This window comes from Martes martes, assembly GCF_963455335.1.
Source record: "Martes martes genome assembly, chromosome: 1".
NCBI classification, from domain to species: Eukaryota; Metazoa; Chordata; class Mammalia; order Carnivora; family Mustelidae; genus Martes; species Martes martes.
In genome coordinates this window covers 198,141,096-198,158,283 of record NC_137888.1, presented here as the reverse complement: position 1 = coordinate 198,158,283, position 17,188 = coordinate 198,141,096, and the positions used below count along the sequence as shown (strand labels likewise).

At 44.2% G+C, this 17,188-nt stretch overlaps 1 protein-coding gene across 1 annotated transcript in view; it reads right to left on the bottom strand.

Annotated features, from left to right (window-relative positions):
• The window catches only part of IP6K1 (inositol hexakisphosphate kinase 1), a 60,585-nt gene extending 44,643 nt beyond the window's left edge, over positions 1-15,942 (bottom strand). Inside the window, exon 1 of the mRNA XM_080806969.1 lies at positions 15,745-15,942. The gene's annotated coding sequence lies outside the window, so the exon portion shown is untranslated. The remainder of the gene's footprint in view (positions 1-15,744) is intronic.
• Between the last annotated feature and the right edge of the window lie 1,246 nt (positions 15,943-17,188).

Below are 17,188 nucleotides of genomic sequence, written 5' to 3'. Positions count from 1 at the left end.
TGCTCAGCATGCAATCTGCTTAAAATTCTCTCTCCCTCTGCCTCTGCCCCTCCACTCACTCATAAGCTCTTTCTCAAAATAAATAAATGAAATCTTCAAAAAAAAAAAGGGGGGGGGGAAGAAAAAAGAAAAGGCTTCTTTTTCCCCCTGGGTCTAGTACGCTCCTCTCACTAGGCCTGACACCCAGTGAGCTCCCCTCAGTGCCTAGCCTCTGGTGGGTGGCTGACTCCACAGTGCATCATGGTCAGCAGTACACAGTGGCCAGCAGCTTCCTCTGACACCTCACTCAGGCAGTTTTGTGGCAGAGTGTTTCCAGCAAGACTCCTCTCCATAAATGCCTTTCTCCAACATCCTAGAAGATAGACTCCCAGCATGTTTTCCCAGTGTGGAACCACGATGACTTTCTCTGCCATCCAGTTAGGCATGACCACCCCCTTTTCCCCAAGACATGGATCTCGGCCCTGGGCTTCCTCAAGCGCTCCCTATCAGGCCTAGGACTAACGGCTGCTCCTACATATGCTATTCCTATATAACTTAGAGTTCTCTCTACTTTTTACCAGCCAATCTCTCATTACTCCAATCCCGTTATAGTTTTAACATTCTTGTATTAAACTTTACCTGTTCCGAGGTGCCAGGGTGGCTCAGTTAGTTAAGCATCCAACTCTTGATTTCGGCTCAGGTCAGGATCGCCGGGTCGTTAAGCTGCTCCGCACTCAGCAGAGTCTGCTTCCCCTCCCCCTGCCTGTGCAAGCACCCACTCTCTCTCCCTGTCTCTCTCTCTCAGCAAATAAATATTTAAACATTACCTGTTCAAATTTCTATGTGGTTTTTGCCTCCCAAATGGACACCGACAGTTGTTTCAACGAGCTGAAAGGCTAAGTAGCACAGACTGAAAGTGAGAAATTTTATTATCTACATAAAATCCACATAGCTCTGCTTTATTCATAATTCTCCCAATAAAAACTAATACAACACTGTAAACAGCCAAGTTCACATGCTGAAGGGTCCAAGCAGCCCTGCCTGATACGCTCTGCTTTGGGAAGTTACTCAAGCTTAATATCTGGCTCCCTGAGGCCAAAGACAGCTTTCTTTGGAGACACTCATGAAATAGCTAACACAACCACATGTTTTATAATACATCTTCCCAAACACAGTAGAAACTACTTAGCATTCATTCTATGTTTTATGCTAAAGAAATCACTTGAACTTTCAGGCAGAATATAAAAAACCAAAACAGCCTATGCACATCGTGTGCTTGCCTAAAGTATCTAGTGTGCTACTTGGCCCTGACCCATTCAGCATCCTCCGGCTGAGCAGAATCTTTTTTTTTTTTCCTAAGATTTTCTTTATTCATTTGAGAGAGAGAACAGAGGGAGAGTAAGACGGAGAGGCAGACTCCCCGCCGAGCAGGGAGCTGAATGCGGGACTCAATCCCAGAGCTCCAGGATCACGACCAAAGCCAAAGGCAGATGCTTAACCCACTGAGCCACCCAGGAGCCCCTGAGCAGAATCTTTATAAATAGGTTTCAAAATACTCTCCACTAAATCAAGTTTGTGACCAAACAGCAACTATGAAGTCTCCAAATCAATCAGGGACCATTAATATAAAATCTGCAAAAAACTTTTAAAAATATATAATCAAGTATGTATGTTGAGACCCTGCAGAACAAATATTGTGCTAAGACAAACACAGTTTCTATCCTCAGAAAACTGAAAGAGAGGATGGAGGGCATCCTCCCCACACTCTAAAAAATGTCTAAGATTCTATAGCTATCTCATCTGTGGAAAGCATGGTATCCTGGAAACCTTCATAATATTTTCAAGTGTGGGAATGTAATTGTGGAAGGTTTCAAATTCCCCCCCAAAACCAGCATCAATATGCATAGTCAGGGATACCTGGGTGGCTCAGTCGTTAAGCGTCTGCCTTCAGCTCAGGTCATGATCCCAGGGTCCTGGGACTGAGCCCCACATCCGGCTCCCTACTCAGCAAGAAGCCTGCTTCTCCCTTTCCCACTCCCCCTGCTTGTGTTCCCTCTCTCACCGTCTCTCTCTCTGACAAATAATAAAATCTTAAAAATATATATATATCCACGGTCAGGAAAAATCTTTCTGAGAACAGCATTTGAAAATGTTTCCGTAATCAATAAGTAAGAGAAAAAAGTTGGGGCGCCTAGGTGGCTCAGTTGGTTAAGCATACAACTCTTGATTTCGGCTCAGGTCATGATCTCAGGGTCTGCACTGGGCGTGGAGCCTGCTTAAGATTCTCTCTTACCTTCTCCCTGTGCCCCTCCTCCCCCCTTAAAAAATAAATTAAAATTAAAATAAATAAAACTGAAAAACACAACATCTAAGTCCTATGGCAGTTACTTGCATTATAAATCTAACTTCAGGCTAAATCACAAGAGATGGTCTCCCACTCTCTCCCATTCTCTACCCTGGCAAGGGAACAACCTGTTCACATCACTTCAACTACCAAAACAATGTTACAGTGCAGATACGAGGCCTCTATATGGCCCCACTGACTATACTGGTTTAGACAAAATTTCAACTTTTTTTAAAGGAAAAACTGAACACAAACACACACACAAACACAAAATAACTGATCTGGGAAGAAAGTACAGCAGCAAAGCAAGGCTGTTGGTGTACCAGAGCTATTCACATAGTCCTCAGTAGATAGAGCAATCAGACAAGCTGTAGGGAGAACAAAGGCTATGGCTACCAAAGGGCTCCAAGACAAGCAGAGAGGAGCAAGTCCCCTGCCTGGATTTTACGACTTATTAGTCAAATGAGGAACTGCAGAATGAATTATCTAACTTTTTCCTATGAAGGATTGTATCTTTAGTCTCAGGTTGCATGAAGACCAGAAATCTGACCTGCTTTGTTCAGTGGTTATGACCCAGCAACAGTCTTATACTTGAAAAGATAAAATCCTTAAAGGAAAGTTGGATTTGTTTTTATCACCCCTAAGTGCTTTTACCTAAAAGTAACTCTTGATCTTTGTAGGTGTCTTCTCACTCACCCTCAGATTCTTGATAAGGATTTTTACTATAAAGAAGTTTTTTTTGTTGTTGTTGTTTTTTAAGATTTTATTTATTTATTTGACAGACAGAGATCACAAGTAGGCAGAGAGGCAGGCAGAGAGAGATAGGAAGGAAAGCAGGCTCCCTGTCGAGCAGAGAGCCCGATGCGGGGCTCAATCACACGACCCTGAGATCATGACCTGAGCCGAAGACAGAGGCTTTAACCCACTGAGCCACCCAGGCGCCCCTTTACCATAAAGAAGTTTTACAAACAGCTCCAAGAAGTAGACCTTCAGCAGCCCCCAAGAGATAGTATTTCAATAGAGGCCACAGTACAATAAGGCTTCCCCAACAGCACAGATTACATTTTCCCAGGTAAAATAAGTACCTGCTCACAGTCCAGTTTCCCAGGTATCATGCCAGGGTACAAAGCTGCTTAAAAGAAAAGGAAAAGTTGTCTACATTTAAAAGATGAGGAAACTAAAGCACAAAGAAACTAAGCAGATGAAAGCTAAAGCAAAAATGAAAAAGCTCTATCTAGCCTACTTTATAATTGGTTCTGAATCTAAACATTTGTCTAAATTCATGACAAATACAAAATGCCATGTTACTTCTTAAAAAGAGCTGTTCATTAAAAAAAAACAAAAAAACCAAGCATCAAGATTTTGTATATATAAAAAAATTACTACATGGACGTTTATAGAGGCTTTATTTATAATCGCCAAAACTTGGAAATAACCAAGATGTCCTTCAAAAGGTGAGTGGAGAGGGGTGCCTGGATGGTTCAGTCAGTTAAGCGTCAGGTCATGATCTCAGGGTCATGAGATGGAGCCTGTGACAGGCTCCACTGCTGGGCTTGGAGTCTGCTTAAGATTCTCTCCCTCCCTGGGGGCACCTGGGTGGCTCAGTTGGTTAAGCATCTGCCTTTGGCTAAGTCATGATCTTGGGGTCCCAGGATCGAGCTCCATTTCGGGCTCCCTACTTGGTGGGGACTCTGCTTCTCCCTCTCCCTCTGTCTCCTCCCCGCTGCTCATGCTCATGCTCTGTCTCTCTCTCAGATAAAGAAATAAAAATCTTAGGGGCACCTGGGTGGCTCAGTTGGTTAACTGTCTGCCTTCGGCTCAGTTCCTGATCCCGGGATCCTGGGATTGAGCCCCACATCGGGCTCTCTGCTCAGCAAGGAGCCTGTTACCCCCTCTCCCTCTGCCCCTCCTCCAGCTTGTGTTCTCTCTCTCTTCCTTACTCTCTGCCTCTCAAATAAATAAATAAAATCTTTAAAAAAAAAAAAAAGAAAAGAAAAGAAAAATCTTTTTTTTTTTTAAAGATTTTATTTATTTATTTGACAGAGAGATCACAAGTAGGCAGAGAGACAGGCAGAGAGAGAGGAAGAAGCAGGCTCCCCGCTGAGCAGAGAGCCCGACACGGGGCTCGATCCCAGGACCCTGGGATCATGACCTGAGCTGAAGGCAGAGGCTTTAACCCACTGAGCCACCCAGGCGCCCCGAAAAGAAAAATCTTTAAAAAAAATTAAAATTCCCTCTCCCTCTCCCTCTGCCCCTCCTCTACTCCCCCCCAACGTGTGCACTCTTACAAAAATAATAAATAAAATAAGCAAAAGGAGAGTGGATAAATAAACTGTGGTCCATTCAGACAATGAAATATTAGAAAGCTATATTAGAAATATAGCTCAAAAGAAATGAGCTATCAAGCTCTACAGACAGAGAAACCTTAAATGCATATTACTAAGTGAAAGAAGTCAATCTAAAAAGGCTACATATTGTATGATTCCAATTATAGGACGTTCTAGAAAAGGGAAAACCATGAAAACAGTAAAAATACTAGTGGTTCACAAAAACAGACTCATAATGGATGAAAGACCTCAATGTGAGACAGGAATCCATCAAAATCATTGAGGAGAACACAGGCAGCAACCTCTTTGACCTCAGCCACAGCAACTTCTTCCTAGAAACATCGCCAAAGGCAAGGGAAGCAAGGGCAAAAGTGAACTATTGGGACTTCAAGATCAAAAGCTTTTGCACAGCAAAGGAAACAGGCAACAAAGCCAAAAAAGACAACTGACAGAATGGGAGAAGATATTTGCAAATTACATATCAGATAAAGGGCTAGTATCCAAAATTTATAGAGAACTTATCAACTCAACACCCAAAGAACAAATAATCCAATCAAGAAATGGGCAGAGGACATGAACAGACATTTCTGCAAAAGAAGACATCCAGATGGCCCACAGACACATGAAAAAGTGCTCCACGTCACTCGGCATCAGGGAAATACAAATCAAAACCACAATGAAATACCACCTCACACCAGTCAAAATGGCTAAAATTAACAAATCAGGAAATGACAGGTGATGACAAGGATGCGGAGAAAGGGGAACCCTCCTACACTGTTGGTGGGAATGCAAGTTGGTGCAGCTTGGAGGTCCCTCAAAAAGTTGAAAATAGAGCTATCCTACGTCCCAGCAATCACACTACTAGGTATTTACCCTAAAGATACAAATGTAGTGATTTGAAAGGGCACATGTACCCAAATGTCTATAGCAGCAATGTCCACAATAGCCAAACTATGGAAAGAACCTAGATGTCCATCAACAGATGAATGGATAAAGAAGATGTAGTCCATATATAAAATGGAATACTATGCAGCCATCAAAAGAAATGAAATCTTGGGGGTGCCTGGGTGGCTCAGTGGGTTAAGGCCTCTGCCTTTGGCTCGGGTCATGATCCCAGGGTCCTGGGATCGAGCCCCGCATCGGGCTCTCTGCTCAGCAGCGAGCCTGCTTCCTCCTCTCTCTCTCTCTGCCTGCCTCTCTGCCTACTTGTGATCTCTGTCTGTCAAATAAATAAATAAAATCTTAAAAAAAAACAAAAGAAATCTTGCCATTTGCAATGACATGGATGGAACTAGAAGGTATAATGCTGAGTGAAATAAGACAATCAGAGAAAGATAATTATCATATGATCTTCCTGATATGAGGAATTTGAGAGGGGGGGTGGGCAGTAGGGAAGGAAAAACGAAACAAGATGGGATCAGGAGGGAGACAAACCATAAGAGACGCTCAATCTCACAAAACAAACTGAGGGGAGGGGTGGGATGGAGAGGGTGGTTGGGTGATGGACACTGAGGAGGGTATGTGCTATGGTAGTGCTGTGAAATGTGTAAGCCTGACAATTCACAAACCTGTACCCCTGGGGCAAATAATACATTATATGTTAACAAAACTAATTAATTAAAAAAAATACTAGTGGTTACCAGGAGAGAGGGACAGATGAAAAGGAGCACACTGGATTTTAGGACAACAAAACCATTCTGTATACTATAATGGTGGACACATGCCATTACACATTTGTCAAAACATTCTATGGAATGTACAACATCAAGAGTGAACCCTAACATAACCTATGGACTTTGGGTGATAATGATGTGTCACCATAGGTTCACTGACTAACAAATGTACCACTCTACTGTGGGATGTTGATAACAGAAGCTATTGGGGAAGGGGGGATCAGAGGGTACATGGGAACTCTCTATACTTGACATTTAATTTTGCTATAGACTTAAAACTGCTCTAAAAAATAAGTATTTTGTAAAAAGCCAAATTATGTAAGTGTTCTAATTTTCTATCTGGGTGGTTGTTAGACAAATGTATACATGTATAAAAATCAAATTCCATCCACTTTATATGTATTTTACCTGTACTTATAAATATATGTATTTATATGTATATTTATATGCATATGTATTTTATTTATACGTGTTTCAATAAATTACTTTGAAAGGAAAAAAATAGGGCCAACTAATCATCTGAGGGAAAATAACATCTGTGCTTAAATTAACACTGGAAAGCAGAGCCTTGACGAGGCATGGGCATTGTCCGAGCACTGAGACTCCCTAGCTCTGTGGCCTAAACGTATTATTCTCATTTTCCTCCACCGTAAAATGAATGTACTACTGCTTGTCTCATGGAGCTGTTAAAAAAGAAATTTTTTCTCATCCACTTAGTTATTCAAAAGAAAAACAGGCACACCAGGAAATAAAGATTCCAATCAAGTGAGAGGAATTTCATATATTGGTTCTCTCTCCCAACAAACTATAAGAACTACAGTGAACTATAAATATAGACACTGGGGCACCTAGGTGGCTTAGTCAGTTAAGCATCTGCCTTCAGCTCAGGTCATGATCTCAGAGTCCTGGGGCTCCCTGCATCTGCTTCTCCCTCTCCCACTGCCCCTCTCCCAGCTCGTGCTCTTGAGCTTGCTCTCAAATAAATAAAAATCTTTAATAAATAAATAAGTATACTTAATATTTTTAATAAAATGCCCTCTAAAGAAGTAGTGTTTTGGGGCGCCTGGGTGGCTTAGTTGTTAAGCGTCTGCCTTCCCCTTAGGTCATGATCCCAGGACCATGTCCTGGGATCGAACCCCACATCAGGCTCCCTGCTCTGCGAGAAGCCTGCTTCTCCCTCTCCTGCTCCCCCTGCTTGTGTTCCCTATCTCACTGCATCTCTATCAAATAAATAAAATTGAAAGAAAGAAAAGAAAGAAGGTTAGTTAGTTTTAAAAGTTAATTTTCTTACTTCAACCAACTCCCACATGAAAGTTTCATTCCTCTTAAATCCCCACCTTACCTTCCATCAAGAACATACCATTTCAGCAGCTCCATTAGAATCAATTTAATTCTTTAAGAGATTTGGGAAGCTTTAAAAGAGGACTCTGATAACGAAGAAACTAGTCACTGACCATTGACCCAAAAAGTCAATGGTGAAAAAGAATGCAATATGCCAAACAAAGCTAGGAATAGGCAAAATGTGGAAATGACTTTTTTTTTTTTAAAGATTTTTATTTATTCATTTGTCAGAGAGAGTGAACATAGGCAGAGGCAGAGGGAGAAGCAGGCTCCCCGCTGAGCAAGGAGCCCGATGTGGGACTCGATCCCAAGACCCTGGGATCATGACCTGAGCCGAAGGCAGCTGCTTAACCAACTGAGCCACCCAGGCATCCCTGGAAATGACTTTTAATGGGTGTGGGTGTGGGTGGATTTAAGGGATGAACATTCTTCATCAAAAGCACTGCGTGCTGCTCTCAGAAATGAAAATCTAGAACCCTTAGATGACCCTCTCTTTGATGTCAATTTTCTAACACCACACATGGGAGATTATCAGACAAAGAAGCTTCAAACTTTAAAATGTTGCATGTGAATTAAAATTAAAATTCACATGCAACGTTTTAAAGTAGCAAAATAAATGCCATATGACTCACAGTCTAAAGAAGCAGTGTCCACTGTGGCAACTGAACACTTGCAAAGGCAAAAGTCACCAGGGCCAGTCTCCACAGAGAGATGAAGGACAAATTCTGTGAACCCTGTGAATAAAGAAACTTCCTGGTCTGCATCAATTAGCAGAAATCCATGGGGCGCCTGGGTTGCTCAGTGGGTTAAAGCCTCTGCCTTCGGCTCAGGTCATGATCCCAGGGTCCTGGGATCGAGCCCCACATCGGTCTCTCTGCTCTGCGAGGAGCCTGCTTCCTCCTCTTCTCTCTCTGCTTGCCTCTCTGCCTACTTGTGATCTCTGTCTGTCAAATAAATAAATAAAATCTTAAAAAAAAAAAAAAAAAAAAAAAGAAAGAAATCCAGGAGCACCTGGGTGGCTCAGTTGGTTAAGCGTCTGACTCTTGACTTCAGCTCTGGTCATGATCTCAGGGTCATGAATTCAGCCCTGCACCAGGCTCCTCACTGGGCATGGAGCCTGCTTAACATTCTCTCTCTCTCTCAGGGCGCCTGGGTAGCTCAGTTGTTAAGCATCTGCCTTCGGCTCAGGTCATGATCCCAGGGTCCTGGTATCAAGCCCTGCATAGGGCTCCCAACTCGGCAGGAAGTCTGCTTCTCCCTCTCCTACTCCCCCACTGCTTGTGTTCCCTCTCCCGCTGTCTATCAAATAAATGAATAAAATCTTTTTTTTTTTAAGTAAAATAAAAAAAAAGATTCTCTCTTCCTCTCCCCCATTTGCATGTACACTCACTCTTCCCTACCCCCCCCAAAAAAGAAAGAAATCCAGAAGCATGACAAGCACTGATATAAGTTCTAAAGCAAACAGACCCCCTCCATCTAGAAGCTTGTGTCCACTTGTAATAAATAGTTCCTGGTTACTTCAATTTGCCACCTCAATGGAGTATCATTAGTTCTTAACTCAGTATAGGTAGATATGGAAATCAGGTAAAAGCAGAAAATTAAGCCTGGAGCGGAGAACTATGATGGAGGAATAACAACAAAACTTGGGCCCAGGGCCCAGGGCCCAAGGCCCATAGGACTGCTTTTAAACTTTTCCTGAAACAGTGTCCCACTGATGTAGTCTGGGAGTCAGAGCCATTCTACTCTCAGATGTATACTGAAAAGAAATGAAGGTTCGTACACACACCGACTTGTACAAGGACATCTATTGCATCTCTCTTCATAACAGTCCCAAACTGGCAACAACTCGCATGCCCATCAGCAAATGGTATAACCATAAAAGAAAACACGTTCAGGAATAAAAAGGAACACAACAAAATGGATGAACCTCAAAAACTCATACTAAGCAAAAGAAGCCAGATACAAAAGACTTCTCATTATTCTCAGTAGTTCTAGTCTACTAAGTCACTGCTAACTATTCTACTAAGTCATTTGCTAACTAAGTTAGCAAATATCAAGCCGCCACTACTAAGGGAAATACAGGGTTAGGTTTCTGTGAGCTTTAAGTCACATTTTTTTTTTAAGATTTTTTTTTTTTAATTTATTTGTTTGTCAGAGAGAGAGAGAGAACACAAGCAGAGAGGCAGGCAGAGGCAGAGAGAGAAGCAGGCTCCCTACTGAGCAAGGAGCCCGATGTGGGACTCGATCCCAGGACCCTGGGATCATGACCCGAGCTGAAGGCAGCGGCTTAACCGACTGAGCCACCCAGGCATCCTTTTTAGTCACATTTTTGTCAACCAACCAATTCATAACCTTCCAGAGCTACATACATAGAATATATAACCTTGCATGTATGTTTGTTTATTTTTTCTTTAAGATTTTCGTTATTTATTTGACAGAGAGAGACACAGCAAGAGAGGGAACACAAGCAGGTGGAGTGGCAGAGGGAGAGGGAGGCTTCCGGCCAAGCAGGGAGTCCGATGCAGGGCTCGATCCCGGGAGCCTGGGATCATGACCTGAGCGGAAACCAGACGCTCAATGCTGAAGCCACGCAGGTGCCCCGTATGTTTCTGTTTAAAGACAGTTTAATATACACTAGTCCCCCTTTGTCCATTGTTTTTTGATTTGCACAGTTTCAATCACTCAGAGTCAACCACGGTCGAGAGCAGATGGTCCTCCTCCTAAGGTATGGTCAGAAGGTCAGTAGTAGCCTAACACTCCATCACAATGCCTACATCATTCACCTCACTGCATCTTATCTTGCAGGCATTTTATCATCTCACATCATCATAAGGGTGAGTATAAGAAGATACAGTGAGAGAGTGACAATATTCGTGTAATTTTTATTACAGTATGTTGTTATAATTGTTCTACTATTAGTTATTACTGTCCCTTCCTGTGAGTGATTTATAAATTTAACTTTATTACAGGTATGTATGTATAAGCAAAAACATAGTACATACAGGGTTCAGTAACATCCCCCGTTTCAGGCACCCACTGGGGGTCCTGGAAATGATCCCCTGCAGGTAAGAGGGGACTACTGGATATTGTTGCCACATTAACACTGCACTCTCAGCCAACAGTACTGTGAGTCATGTCGGACGAAACTTATCTGATACACGTATTTTCTCCATAAGGGGCATCACAACCTTCTCATGCTTAGGAAGATTAACAGCGTATCAGCACTACACTTGAGAGACATTTTAAACAGCAAAATCCGCCCCCCCCCCCGCCAAAAAGGGCAAAATTCCCAACAAAAAAAAACACAAAAATATGAAAAACCATGGCACTAAACAGACCATGAAAAGGACACTTGTTTACAATATTAAAGCTGAAGCAGAAGGCAGAGTGTCACCTTGTCCACTGGGAACGGACACAACAGGCAATTCAAATTTTTTGCCATTTCTGATCTGCAAAGGGTTTTCTTTCACCAGCTAAGGGGCTCAAATTTTCTTAATTCATTGCCAAATTTAAAAAAATCAGGAAACTTCACATAAAAATTCAGATTTCTTGTTTTCTTAAAAAAAAAAAAAATCACAAGGGGTGCCTGGGTGGTCAGTTAGTTAAGCAGCTTCCTTCAATTCAGGTCAGGATAGTAGGGTTCTGGGAATAAGCCCCACATTGGGGTTCTGGGATCGAGTCCCACGTTGGCCTTCCTGCCCAGCGGGGAGTCTGCTTCTCCTCTCCCTCTGTCCCTCCCCTCCAATTTGTGGTCTCCCTCTCTCACTCACTCATTCTCTCTCAAATAAATAAATAAAATCTTAAAAAAAAAATCACAAGACCTGGTAACACAACTGGCTGGAACTGAACAACAGTGACCCTTTAGATAAGACCTGTACTTGCTAGATCACCCTAGGTCCTATCTCTCTATTCAATGCCCTTACATTCTACTTCCCAAAATTTGTTGCCAGCTAGCCAGTGATGTAAATGCATCATTTACCAACACAGATGTTTATATAATATATTGCTGACTGCAAAAAGGTGCAAGTCAGGATGTACAGCATTACTTCATTTTTGTAAAAATTAAAGACAGAGGGGGGAAAAAAGCCTGGTTATACACTAAAACACTGGGAAGTTAAAGGATGATCCTTTTTTATTTCTTCTTGTTACTTACATATTATCTTTCTTTAAACTAGTGAATATAATTACCTACCTAAGTTATTTTTTATAGCAGCTTTGAGTTATAATCATGATTCACCTATTTAATGTGCACAATTCAGTGGCTTTTAGTATATTCAGAGACATGCACAACCATCACTACAATTTTAAACATACTCATTACCTCAAAAAGAAACTCTGTAACCTTATCTATCATTCCCCTATGCTCTCATCCACCTCCAAGCCCTAAGCAACCACTAATCTACTTCCTATCTCTATAGATTTGCCTATTCTGGATATTTTGTAGAAATGGAATCATATAATATGTGATCTTTTGTGTCTGGCTTCCTTCACTTCACCTGTTTTCCAGGTTCATCCATGTTGCGGTATGCATCAGTACTTCATTCTTTTTTGTTGCTAAATAATGTTTCATTGTATGTATATATGCTTTATTTATGCATTACCAACTGATAAGACAGTTGAGTTGTTTCCCCCTTTGGCTATTGTAAATAACACTGCATATGAACATTCGTATACAGGTTTTTGTGTGAACATGTTTTCATTTCTCTTGGGTAGATTAACTAGGAGTAGGATTTGTCGGTCATGGAGTAACTATTTAACCATTTAAAGAACTGCCAGACTCTTTTCCAAATCCTGACAAAGGCAGAGACCCACAAGCACAAATATACAAAATGCCCAACTCCTCGCTGACTACATCATTTTACATTCACACCATTCTCTGTGTATGAAGGCTCTGATTTCTCCACATCCTCACCAAGACTTGTCCTTACCTGATTTTTCAATTATAGAATAAGTCGTTCATAACTGTTCATTCAATCCTAACACACCCAGATTTTTATGTTCTTCAAACTGCTTTTATGCATGGACATCAAATTTTAAACTTGAAAAGAGTCCAGTCAGGGCACCTGGGTGGCTCAGTCGGTTAAGCGTCTGCCTTCAGCTCGGGTCGTGATCCCAGGCCAAGTCCTGCATTGGGATCCCTGCTCAGTGGGGAGCCTATTTCTCCCTCTCCTTCTGCCACTCCCCCTCTAATGCTCTCTATCCTCTGTAAAATAAGTAAATAAAATCTTTACCAAAAAAAAAAAAAGAGAGAGAGAGAGAAAGTCCAGTCCTAGACCTACTCACCTAGACTGCCCACCTTCTAAAGAACAAAGGGACAGGAGTAAATTATCCAAACTCCCTCCCACAAATGAAACCTTAACAGAAGAGATCAGCAGCAAATTTGCTAAGCACTCAATAAAACAAAGTCCCTAACGGGGATCCAGCCCTCAAGTGAACACATTTTCCCATCAAAACTCATTTGCAATGCCTCCTATATAAGTGCAACTTCAAACCATAGTAGCAAATGAAAGTCTTAATCTATCACTTTTCATAAAAGAACCAAGATATCTTAGGTTGTCTCACTGAGAATCCATTGCTCCAATCCTGCTGTAATAGGGGAGGAGAAATAAAATCTAATTTAAAGTGGGGGCAAAAGCACAGATCGAGTGGCACAAACACACAAAATCCCCAACTGCTCCTTTGTCCCAAGCCTGAGACAGAGTGTACTGTACAGCTTTTCCCCAGCTCTCCCATCATGGCTCCCCATAGTCTCAGGGTAGCACTGAAGGATATAATACTGACACATTTACAGCAGCCCAAGGTGGCAATGAGAACAAGACCCAACCAAGAAGAATGTCCACCCAATGCACGTTTCCCAAGAATCAATACTGGATCTTAGCCAGGAAGGGGATGGACCACACAGCCCCTTCTGAGATGCAGAATTACTCTGTTTTCAGGCTTCAGTTCTGCACTTTGAGCAAGTTCTGCCTCTGTCCTGCAGCACTGAGGATGGGCCTCCATAAGGCACTGGAGGTGCAAGCACTTCGGGCACAGTAAGAGGTGGAGATCCATGACCACCAAATCCCCATTTCTATGGGTTTATTCTGTCCATTTCCCTGTTTAAATACAGAAGGTGTTCTGAACTCAAATGTAACACTCTTGTAAACATTTAGTTCTCATCTACTACATGCAATGCAAGACATAAAAATATAGTCTCTATAGTAAGAGAGGGATTAGGTCTTAGAGATAACAAAAAAAATATTCTTAAAAGAGCAAATACTAGGGGCGCCTAGGTGGCTCAGTGGGTTAAGCCTCTGCCTTTGGCTCAGGTCATGATCTCAGGGTCCTGGGATCGAGCCCAACATCAGGCTCTCCGCTCAGCAGGGAGCCTGCTTCCCCCCCCCCCCCCGCCTGCCTACTTATGATCTCTCTGTCAAATAAATACAATCTTTAATAAAAAAAAAAAAAAAAGAGCAAATACTATTTTGTTTTTTTGTATAAGGGCAATAATGCTACTGCAGGTCAGAGTTCTCCCAAGGACTGGAATGTCTGGGGACTGTTTCATAAACAGGACCTGAGCTGGATTCTGGAGAAAAGAGAAGTGGAGATGAAGAAGAACTGGTATCCCAAAGAGAAGCAAAAGCCATTGCATTCGGCTGGCAGGAGAACTGTGTAAGGAAGTACCTATCGTGTATGGGATGTCTAGCAAATCATTTGGCTAATGGGGATTAGGATAAGCCCTGGAGAGGTGGGCTGGGGCCAGCTGAGTGGCAGCACCCTGAATGCCAGGTTAGGACATCGGATCTTATCCCATAAGCCTGCAGCAGTTTCTGACTTCAGTGTAGGATCTCCAGTCTCGCCAAGTGTGTCTATTGCTCATAATAGTTAAAAGTGCTGACATTTACAGGTGAATTACATAAATACAAGGAACAATCTGTGTTCTCACAAGTAAGACTACAGCAACAGGCCGCCAGCTTCCTCTGGTTCAGTATCTTCTCCAAAAGGACCTCTGATCAAGGAGCTGGTTTCTTTCAAAATTAAACATTCAAGGATGACAGGATCCTGACACAAGTACACAAAGTACTGTTGCTTGACTTACTTCATTCAGGCTTTTTGTACAACCACATACAAGGAGCCTGTGCTAAGGAGCCAAGGGACCACCAGGAAAGAGCATGGTATTTTGGAGCACTCAGAACTCTTCACAGACCTGCACACCTTGCCCATGGTCTGTAACCCTCCCAACCTCACAGGAAGGGGGGGGCTGACAGTGTTTTCACTGGGCAAGATACATTTAGTCTCTTAAAAGTTAATCTGACAATTCCATACCATCCACAACAACAAAGATAAGTTTCATTTCCTTTTCTGATTCTAACACAGTCCTACATTACCTTTGTCTCCTGATGACACGGGCAGAACTCTACCTCTTTAGGAGATAAAACAAAATCATCACCATAATATTCACTTTCTTCTAGAGCAAAAAGACCTTACCACAAGTCCAAAAAACGGTCAGAAACTAAAGAAATTGTGTTCCAAAACAAAACTCGGGCATCATGGACTTATTTAAGCAGGCTCTTCAGGAAGAAACACACACTGAGCTCCAAGGAGCACAGGAGGCAGGCGCTAGGCAGAGTCTCAGCCCTGCCAGAATCACACGGCCGTGACACTGGCCTGCCTGGGTTCGTGGGGGACTTTAGCCTGCTTCGTCTAGTCTTAGTTCTCAACTAAGTGAAAAACACTCGCAAGAACCACATCTAAGAAAGAGGTAGGTGTGTATTTCTCACTCGGGAGCAACAGAAGACTCCCGAGAGCACCAGGCGGGCAATGGACACGTTTCAGCGGTGCGGGTCAGAGGAGATAATTTCCCGCTATCCCACCGGCCGGCCTTTGGGCGCAGAGCTCTGAGACCTCTCCCCGCGGCCGTCCACCGGCCTCGGCGCTGGCTTCTGGGAGGCTCCACGGGCAGTCGGTCAGGACGCTCGAGCGGTGCGAGCGATGCTTGGCGGATGCCCCGGCCCCGCGCGCGCCCGCTCCAACCCCGCGCCCGCCGCCGCCCGCCCCGCCGGCGTCAGGCCGGTCTTTCGGCCCGGTTCCTGTCACTCACCGGCCCGGCCCGGGCAGCGGGCGCCCACGGCTCCCCACGGGAGCTGGGCCCCCCGGGCCTCCAGGTTTCGGCCCGCCCCCGGCAGGCAGCGCAGGTGGATAAGCCCCGCAGCAGCGGCCCCTCACCGGCCGCTCGGTCCAGCTCCCGGCGCTGCCCACTGGGTACGGATCAACAACAAGATGGCGGCCAGCCGAGGGGGCGGGGGCCGGGCGTCATAGTAACCAGGACGGCGAAGAACCCGCCCCAGCTGAGGATATCTCCAATCAACAGCCTCTTCGTCTGTCGCCTTGGGGAGTGCTTCTCGCTGACAGGTCAACCGGCCTGTCCGTCAGAGCCTGCCTCTCACGGCGCCTGCCGAAAGCCTCAGAACGTGACTGTGACGGCAAGGGCTGGCGCATGCGCGCCGTTCCCAGAGTTGCTGGCGGCAGAGCTTTTGCTGGCAACTCTTGAGGCTGTACCGCCCTTGTGCAGCCTTTTTGCGGAGCCGACAACGTGTTCCCACACACTCGCGCACAATTAGGGAACGACTGCTGTGTGCTATATGCTTTTTTGGTCACCCACCCTGGAAGAGAGGGCTTGTTGTCTAGGTTCACTGGTGAGGAAACTGAGGCGCAGAGGGGGAGGTCTGGCCAGGGTCACGCCAACTCTGGAAATGGAGGCACCGGATCTCGTACCTCCTCCTACTGATTTCAGAGCATAATACTCCCTTCCCAACGGCTTCCCCAGCTTTGGCCCTCATCAGTGACGAGGTGCAGCCATGTGTGCTAACCCCAAGCAGTCCCTGGCCCATTGCCCACGTTCATCTTTACGCCGCCTTGAGTTCAGTGCCCAGCACAAGACCTGGCACACAACAGAAACTCCTCTTCCTGCCCTAGAGCGTCTTGTCTTGCGTGCCTGACACCGCTTTTGCCCTAGACTGTCATGATACATCTCAGAGGCTGTGAGTCCTACGAAAATGGTTATCCCTTCTTCCTCATACAGAGCACCTAACTCTGGGCTTGGCTTCGGGGTTAGGAACTCAAATGCAATCACGTAGTCTAGAACCACATCAAGTGCCAGAACTAGCTAGTTATGTGACGTTTGAGACTTAGTTGCCCCATCTATAAAACGAGGATAACAAGGAGCCCTTAGACCTGGGTGAGTGCTCAGGAAAGTCGGCCTGTAACCACTTCCAATAACAGCCTGCTATCAGGTTGCTGTCCTAGCTGGGGCCAGCTAGAGCACCCTCACTTTGCCAGGAGCACCATGAAGTGGATTTTTCCTATGAAAGGCACTCGGCATCTTCCCTGACCTGGGACAGTGTAACTGGCTTAGGAAGGGAATCCTCCACTGCCCTGAGAGGGTTTGGGTCCACAGACTTAGCAGAGGGGAGAAGATTGAAAGAACTTAGGGATATCTCAGTAAAGGTAACCTCTACCCAGAGAGGAGGTCCTCTTGGAGAGCT